Source organism: Eleutherodactylus coqui, chromosome 8 (assembly GCF_035609145.1).
Source record: "Eleutherodactylus coqui strain aEleCoq1 chromosome 8, aEleCoq1.hap1, whole genome shotgun sequence".
Taxonomy (NCBI): Eukaryota; Metazoa; Chordata; class Amphibia; order Anura; family Eleutherodactylidae; genus Eleutherodactylus; species Eleutherodactylus coqui.
This window is the reverse complement of record NC_089844.1, coordinates 152,544,581-152,554,084: the sequence shown is the minus strand read 5'-3', so window position 1 is coordinate 152,554,084 and position 9,504 is coordinate 152,544,581. Positions and strand designations below refer to the sequence as shown.

The window sequence follows — 9,504 nt, the reverse complement described above, 5'->3', positions numbered from 1 at the left end:
GTTAAATGGCACATACTGGAAGCAACGCCTGTAACAAGTCAGAATGCTTGCACGAGATATGGGAGCATGCACCTTCATTGGCCGTAGCCACTCACTACCGCACGTGAAAGAGCATCTAGGTAGTATGTTTGTATGCGTCCCGTATTATTATTAATTTAGGACGCAAGAAAGTGATTATCTGATGGGTATGGGGTGGGGGAATGATGGGGGTGGGGAGTGGGATAGGATTATCGGGGAGGGGGGGGGATTGGGGAAGCCAGTGGATTTACTGGTCCTCAGTTGTTGGCATGCAGCCGCAGCATAATCTTCTGCAGAATCTAAAGAAAGAAAAGAAGAAGTGTGAGACATTCCTGAGAGGAGACGAGTCTTGTGGGAACAGTAGTGACTGGGGAATAGGCTTCATACTAGAGGATGGAGGGTCGGGGAGGTTTAGTGGGGGCTGAGGTGCGGGGTCAGAGAAGCAGGGATGTATATCGGGCTTCATCTCCAGGTTATACAATAGACCAATGTGAGGGTTCAGGGGGCTCTTGCCCCCATTATCCTTCCCTACAAGGACTGGATGTACTTATCATTGTCTCAGGGGGTTGTGGTTTTATCTACTGAACATGAACGTGGTCATTATATGTTTGTATACCGCACAACATACAGCGCACAGTATACAGTAATTTACACTGAGCACAACACAGGCATCCAATGGGAAGCTGAGAAGTGCGGCTATTCATGGCACTGAGGGTCCCCTTGATGTCAGGGGGGGCACAGCTGTGTATTCTGTGCATCGCTCTCTACATATGGCTGGTAACACTGGTTAATGGCTAGTAACTATTGGATCCCCATTACTTTGAATCTGTACATAGATGAACAGAGGGGAGAAAATAGGATTTCTTCCCATCAGCACCAGATCCTCCAGAGCCTCCGGCATGAAATGTTGGACAAAACAGGACAGGATGACAAAGGAGGCGGAAGGGCGTCTATCCTGCACTGAAGGGTTGAGGAAGAGTCCTGCCATGTATTGAGTATCTCTTTACCTTTAAATGGGACACCTTTTGGGCACGCAGGCGCCCTGACAGCTGTCCCAGGGAATATCGCTCCGGTGCTTTCACACAGCGATGGTCATTTAGTGAATGAAGGTGGAGCGCACCGCGGATCTCTTTCGGCCACTCACCTCCATTCACTGTGAACAGTCTTTCATGGATGAAGTGTTTCCATGGGCTGATAGTTACTTGGTTGAGTGAGTGATTTCTCCCTCAGTGCCCTGTCATTGGCCATGAGCGCATACGCCGATTATCGCCCAAATCACTATTTCCAGCGACTATTCGGCCGATGATCACCCAGTGTAAAATACCTTTAGGCTCCGTTCTGAGCCTCCAGCACAGATCCAGCAAGAAAAGCCGGGCCAAAATGTCCTGAATAGAGGACTTATTCTTTTGCTGAAATGTCGGGCAGGATGGCAGGAAGCAAACCGACTTCATTATAGTCCACATTCAGCGCCGTTAGCCTCCGCCATAAAATAAACCATCCGGCAGGCGATTCTGTCTTCCTGCTCTTATAATGGTGCAGGAAAATGGAATCCCCAACACAAATGTGAACATCGCCTGAGCTGCCCTGAAAACCTCACAGAAAAACTACTGCAAGGCACAGTGACAGAATGCAGGGATAAACAGAAGTAGAAAGGAATCTTGTATTTACCTCGTAAAGCTGGACCATGCTCTCCTAATACGGCTGCGTCGTCTGCAGGTAAAGATATACATGATTAGAAACCAAACCAGCAAAAACAAAACTAAAACAACAATCATCAATTAAATGCCTCTCCGGCTACTCACACTTGGGCAAATTTAAAGGTTGCACCCAAGATTCTTGGGCAAAACTGTCATCCGACAGACCCGGCCATCCCGACTATGTGCGGTCCTATGTGCGGGACGCTGCACATTTATGTATATTACTCACGCTCAAAAATCAGACAAGAATAGGACATGTGATTGTTTTTTACTAGGACCGTTCATCCGAGTCCGAGTATAAAACCGCCCTGTGATCACACCCATTCACCGGCATCTGTTCTATTTCCAGTGGATTTTTGGACAGATATTCCGGTCTTAAAATGGGAAGGAAATATCGTCTGTGCGCAAGTAGCCGAAGGGCGGTTCCAGACTAGCGTGGGCGTAGCTATGCTCGGCAACACGGAGCACAATTGTGCCTGAACGAGGAGAATTTCTTCCCCTTTATTTGGTTTTCAAACTCTGTGCCAGAGGTAGCTGGCGCCCAATCTTCCCTGCACGTAGTATTCACTAGGATCCTATCTATTCTCACTAATACAATTAACAGGCGAGAATCCCGATAGTGAAAACTAAACCATTTAAATCCATTGATATGAGTGGTTTAGTTTTATCCGGTTATGTGGCCATGATTATCACACCCGCATAGGGGGTTAGAACTGCGCTAAGGGCAGATTCAGACAAGTGTGGGAAAAGATACGACCTGCCCTATCTGTCCTGCTTGTAGGTAACTCTGTGCGGGGAAGATCCGGCAGCCGCTATCTACCCGCCTCTTTATTAAAACTCCTGCGCTCTGGCCTGGAGTTTAAACTGCCGCCGAGGGAGAAGAAATGTTCCTGGTTCAGGCGCAGCTCCCTCCGTACCGCTGAGCGTAGTTGTGCCTACGGCCGTGTGAGTGTGCCCTAATGTGTAATATCTGGTGTCTGCAGGTGATTCTGTACTTACACAGTGATGGTCTGTACATTTTCCATATTGGTGTCATTGCTTGTGGTATTAACACCTTCCATATTGGTGTTATTCTCTGTTGTATTAATAACACCTTGCTCTTCCATGATGTCTTCTTCTTCCACGACGTCTTCTTCTCTGTTGGACAACACATAATATATATAATAATGTAGCAGCTAATAGGACCAGAGGACAATATGGTAACTAAGTGTAAAAGGACATCTCTATAGATAGTTGGGTTAGCCTCATGCAGGACCGCCTCATTTTGAACTTTAGGGACGCAGCGATTCTTCTAATATCGCTTTTACATTCAGCCATCACAAGAATCATATGACGGCTCATTTTTTTGTGGGATCATTTTTTAATTGCACCATTTTGGGGTACCTGGGATTTAATGACCAACTACCATTCCTTTCATTCCTTTTTATAGGAGGAGAATGAAACAATCAAACAACAATTCCCATAACAGGCCTATTGGAGCACATGGTCTGCATGAGGCTGTATTTACTCCGGGGAGTGTGATGTCGGTCCTAGACAATTGCACTGATATCGCACTCGTAAACCTGCTATTCTTCTGTCATTGCGATGCATTCTGATACTTACATTTCGTCGTCTGACTCATGGTCATCGTAAAAATCTAGCGGGACCCAATCCGCTTCGTCCGGCGGGATCCTGTTGGAGAGTAAACAAGATGGTGACAATCTCGGACATCGTCTCTACTATACAATACCGATACAAGCAGCACTTCTGACAATGGGGATGAATAGATGTCGTCTATCAGAACCGTCCGCACCCCGTACCCGCACCACAAGACTGACAGGCCCCCGCAATGTGTTTCACCAGGACTCTGGCGTCATCAGGGGTACAGGGGCTATGGTAGCCGTACCAGCTGTAGTGTGTTATAGGCAGGACCCTGATATCTGTGTATCATCACCAAGGCAGGATATGGTTCCTCGTAGACGGGTTTGGTCTATTGTATTACATTCACTCACACTATATTGTGACTCTGATCTTTTTAATTCATTGCTACTCTAATATATTTTATTACATATCGATGAAAGTTACTTTCTAAGGGGTCCAACTGTGGGTTTCAGCTTATGGCAAAGGCTGTGGTGGGATTGGTTATATATTACTGCCAGTGCGGATAATAGAAGTCATTATCATGAACTGTCTGTAATGTGGTGTGATATATGGTGTGTAGAATGATGCATTGTAGAGGGTTCTGTACTTACACAAGGAAGTTGTTATAGTTGCTCGCTAGATTTTCTGGTCCAATCGCCGCAGCGCCTTCCTCCTCCTCTTCTCTATTATTGGATAACACATAACATATATATTAATGTAGTTCTGGCAGCTAATAGGACAATATGATAACATAAAAAACAGTAATTCTAGAATACATTTTTGCTTTTTCTCTGTGGGGTTTACTGTGTGGCATAAATGAACTTTTCTCTTCATTCTGCGGGTCAATATGATTGCAGCCGTTCACAATTTATGCAGTTTTTAACTTTTGTTTCTGATAGGCTGAGATACCTGGCGGACATGAAGGTTTCCTGCTGCCATGGTAACCTATCAGCACCTCGTGATTGCATTGGGGGTTGATGGGTGACAGGAGCCCACCCATCTCCTGCTTCCATGCCACAGTAGATGGGGGGTACAGTAGCAGCTGGGTTGTCAGTAGACAGTCGAGCACCCAAAGGGCGGGTTTAAAGCCCGGGACCAAGCATTGTATATTTAGGGTACTTGGTCACTAAAGGGTTAAACAGCATGATCTGCATCATTAGGTATATGAATCTGCTACTTCTATATACTTACGGTAACGACTGTGAAGGGAGGAAATATGGGGGGTCTCCAAGTTCATCAGGTCTAAAAAAGAAAACACAGAACCAGTTATAATGGAGGAGATGGCGGCTACCAAAATATGGTGTATAATATGCCGGTCCGAGATAAACCCGCGGCCGGAGGGTCTGCGATCTATAAGTATTCCCGTAGATGATAGGAGTGATTGTCCTTTATGTGGACATACTAGTGCTCGCCCCAGGAATACTCCGACCCGTGTAACAACGCTAACTCATCTCGCTAACGCAGCGCGGCTACGCTATTTACAGGGCATGGCTGCTATTCAGACTGAACGGCAGCGGCCGCGGTACCCAAATAGTGTAGTAGAACCTGCAGAATAAATGTATCATGCCATCCGTGAAGCATGGCGCTGCTACATCTATGTACCCTCTGCATGGAGCCCTCCTACAAGATATAACACAAGAAGATACTTACGGATTAGTCGCCTCTAAAACTAGATTTATGGACCTCAATCTGTGGAAGAAGGAAGAAAAACCAATGATGACCATGACATTTACCGGGTATAAAGCGCTCCGGAAAAGGAACATTGCATTAAAAAAATCTAGAACTATGACTGATTGAGATACTATTCTTAGGGTCCGACTACGAAGGTGAAACACATGATGTCATTAAATGGCTGTGATTGGTTAACCCAGCGCTAGCTTTCATTGGCTGACGCCATGCTGAGTAAGCCAATCAGAGCATTAGCTTTCTGGAGGCGCCACTGGCATTCAAGCCCCACATCCAGAAAGCAATACTCTGTTGGCATGGAGGAGGGAGCGCCAGCCTGCAGCAGCACCACGGGAGGTGAGTATACATTTCTTTTTTTTTCTACAGCGTGTTCCCAGTGTATAAGTCGACAGTTGGGGGTCGTCTTATATGCCGGAAAATACAGTAATTAAAAAAGTTTCAATATTTGTACAAATACAATGTATTCAAAGGTTTTTCCACTGGAAAACTGGTTTAAGACACTAAATTAATTCTCCCCATCATAATTTGCAGACAGTAAAATAATACACATAGAGCCGCCCCACGTGTGACCGCAGTAATAGCATCAGATCTTGTAATGTCTGGCATGAGATTGTAACCCAACCACAGTAATAACCCCTATACTGACATAATCCTGTCCAGTCATCCCATGAATGTGTCCCGTGTACCCAGCCAACCCCTCATCTATGTAATATCCAGTGCGTACCGCCCCGACTCCTCATCTATGTGATATCCAGTGTGTACCGCCCCGACTCCTCATCTATGTGATATCCAGTGTGTACCGCCCCGACTCCTCATCTATGTGATATCCACTGTGTACCGCCCCGACTCCTCATCTATGTGATATCCAGTGTGTACCACCCTGACTCCTCACCTATGTGATATCCAGCTGACTCCTCATCTATGTGATATCCAGTGTGTACCGCCTCGACTCCTCATCTATGTGATATCCAGTGTGTACCGCCCCGACTCCTCATCTATGTGATATCCGGTGTGTACCGCCCCGACTCCTCATCTATGTGATATCCAGTGTGTACCACCCTGACTCCTCATCTATGTGATATCCAGTGTGTACCGCCCTGACTCCTCATCTATGTGATATCCGGTGTGTACCGCCTCGACTCCTCATCTATGTGATATCCGGTGTGTACCGCCCCGACTCCTCATCTATGTGATATCCAGTGTGTACCGCCCTGACTCCTCATCTATGTGATATCCGGTGTGTACCGCCTCGACTCCTCATCTATGTGATATCCGGTGTGTACCGCCCCGACTCCTCATCTATGTGATATCCGGTGTGTACCGCCCCGACTCTTCATCTATGTGATATCCAGTGTGTACCGCCCCCACTCCTCATCTATGTGATATCCAGTGTGTACCTCTCCGACTCCTCATCTATGGGATATCCAGTGTGTACCGAGCTGACTCCTCATCTATGTGATATCCAGTGTGTACCGCCCCGACTCCTCATCGATGTGATATCCAGTGTGTACCGCCCTGACTCCTCATCGATGTGATATCCAGTGTGTACCGCCCTGACTCCTCATCTATGTGATATCCGGTGTGTACCGCCCTGACTCCTCATCTATGTGATATCCGGTGTGTACCGCCCTGACTCCTCATCTATGTGATATCCAGTGTGTACCGCCCTGACTCCTCATCTATGTGATATCCAGTGTGTACCACCCTGACTCCTCATCTATGTGATATCCAGTGTGTACCGCCCTGACTCCCCATCTATGTGATATCCAGTGTGTACCGCCCTGACTCCTCATCTATGTGATATCCGGTGTGTACCGCCCTGACTCCCCATCTATGTAATATCCAGTGTGTACCGCCCTGACTCATCATCTATGTGATATCCAGTGTGTACTACCATGCTATGTATTACTGCCAGTCTGGATAATTAGTGATGAGCGAGAATACTCGCTAAGGGCAATTGCTCGAGTGAGCATTGCCCTTAGCGAGTACCTGCCCATTCGAGACAAAAGGTTCGGGTGCTGGCGGCGGGCACGGAGCTGCGGGGGAGAGCAGGGAGGAACGGAGGGGAGATCTCTCTCTCCCTCTCTCCCCCCCCCCCCGCTCCCCCCTGCTGACTGCCGCTACTCACCGCTCCCCCGCGCCGCCACCTGAACCTTTTGTCTCAAGCAGGCAGATACTCGCTAAGGGAAATGCTCGCTCGAGCAATTGCCCTTAGTGAGTATGCTCGCTCATCTCTATGGATAGTACATTCATTATCGGTTAATATTTCTAATGTTGTGTAGTATATAGCGTGTAGCATAATGCATTGTAGATGTACTTACAGATCGATGTTGTTTAGTCCTTCAATCACTAAATTACTTGCAGCAGCAGCTCTGTCTTCCTCGACTTCACTGTAGGAGAACACATAATATATATAGAAATTTAGTGCTGGCAGCTAATAGGACCAGAGGACAATATGGTAACTCTAAGTGTAAAGCCCTATTTACATGGCATGGCTGCTAATCAAACTGAATGGCAGCGGCCGCGCTTTCCAAGTAGCGTAGCGCCATCTGGCGGTCTGCAGAATAAATGTAGCGTGCCATCCGTGAAGCATGGCGCTGGTACATCCATGTATCCTCTGCATGGAGCCCTCCTACAAGATGTAACACAAGAAGATACTTACGGATTATTCATCCTCATATGGTCATATATAAACCTAAATCTGTGGAAGAAGGAAGAAAAAAAATTATAACCATGACATTTACCGGATATAAAGCGCTCCGGAAAAGGAACATTTCATTCAAAAATCTAGAACTATGACTGATAGAGATACTATTCTTAGGGTCCGACTACAGAGGTGATAGCGAGTGGGAAACATGGAATGATCAATGTCTAAGCGGAATGACAAGTGAATGAACCACTGATGAGTTTTATGGCTGCAGAAACTGAACGGCGAACCAGAAGCGAACTGTTCTCATTCGTCGTTCAGCCATTTCCGGCGGTCTGCAGGATAAATGGAGCGTGCCATCCGTGAAGCATGGCGCTGCTACATCTATGTATCACTCTGCACGGAGGACTCCTACGAGATGTAACACAACAGACATAGGCATTATGGGAAGAAGATACTTACGGGTGTTGGTGCTGCAGATTGTCATATATCCCCCCTAATCTGTGGAAGAAGGAAGAGAAGAAACAATTACAAGGATGACATTTACAGGGTATAAAGCGCTCCGGGAAAGGAAGAGTTCATTAAGAACTCTAGAACTATGGCTGACTGAGATGCTATTCTTGGGTCCGACTACGGAGGTGATAGCGAAGGTAAAACACGGAACGATCAATGTCTTAGCGGAGCGACAAGTGAACGCGCCAATGATGAGTTTTATACCTGCAGAAGCTGAATGGCGAATGAGCGGCGAACCATTCTCGTTGGTCGTTCAGTCGCTGCCTTGTGTTTAGACCGAACATTATTGTTCACTTTCATTCGTTTTAATGCTTTTTGAATGATAATTCATTCTGTCTAAAAGCCCCTTAGTTTAGAAATGAATTCACTTTCTTATATTAAAGGGGATGTACCACAATTACTGGTTATCCGCTATCCGCAGGGGCCGCACGAAAATCACTATTTTAAGCAATTATTCAGGCAATAACCCCCCCCCCCACCCCCCGGTGTAAAGATACCGAAAGTACAAAAAGAAACCATATAAACTAAAGACCCGAATACCAACATTACATAACATAAAAACCAGACTAAGGGCACCAAAGGGTGATGTCACCTGGGGCAGCATGCAACCCTAAGACCCCTGATGGTGGGGGTCTTACAGGGATACTTACGTCACACGGAAGATGTCTTGGTAATCATCCCGTTGTTGTACAACTTGCATGAACCGGCGCTGTCTCTCCTGGGGAGACCCTCTAGCTGGATCTCCTGCCTCCTCCGGGTTCCTGTTGGAGAGTAAACAAGATGGTGACAATCTCGGACATCGTCTCTACTATACAATACAGATACAAGCAGCACTTCTGACAATGGGGATGAATAGATGTCGTCTATCGGCTCCATCCACATCACCCAAAACCATCTCGTACCTGGTACATAGGTCTACATATAACTAGTCACTCGCACATGTTCAGAAGGATACTTAGACCGCCACTGTATATGGCAGCCAAAATCCAAAGTGCAACAAATTAATTAAGAGACAACCGTTCCTTAATAAATTCGGCATAAGTCTGACCAATCTGTGCGGCAGAATGTGAGGTCTATGGCAGGTACGAGCTGGGGCAGATTTGTTCCATAAGTTACACCAGGCTTAGGCATGACATAGAGCTGCTCCACCTAATGGCGTCAGATCTTGCAATGTCCTGAGAGTGTAACAGAAACGACAATAATATCTCTACTAACATAATCTTATGCAGTTATACCATGAATGCATCCCGTGTACCGAGCCGAATGCTCATCTATGTGATATCCACTGTGTACCGCCCCGACTCCTCATCTATGTGATATCCA

At 46.5% G+C, this 9,504-nt stretch overlaps 1 long non-coding RNA gene across 1 annotated transcript; it reads right to left on the bottom strand.

The window, feature by feature from the left end:
* Nucleotides 1-4,545: 4,545 nt before the first annotated feature.
* LOC136576107 (uncharacterized) lies at nt 4,546-7,368 on the bottom strand. The gene is made up of 3 exons (XR_010786305.1): nt 7,343-7,368; nt 4,986-5,024; nt 4,546-4,577 (listed from the first exon to the last, which is right to left on the bottom strand). It is a non-coding gene; the product is annotated as an uncharacterized lncRNA (long non-coding RNA).
* Nucleotides 7,369-9,504: the final 2,136 nt, after the last annotated feature.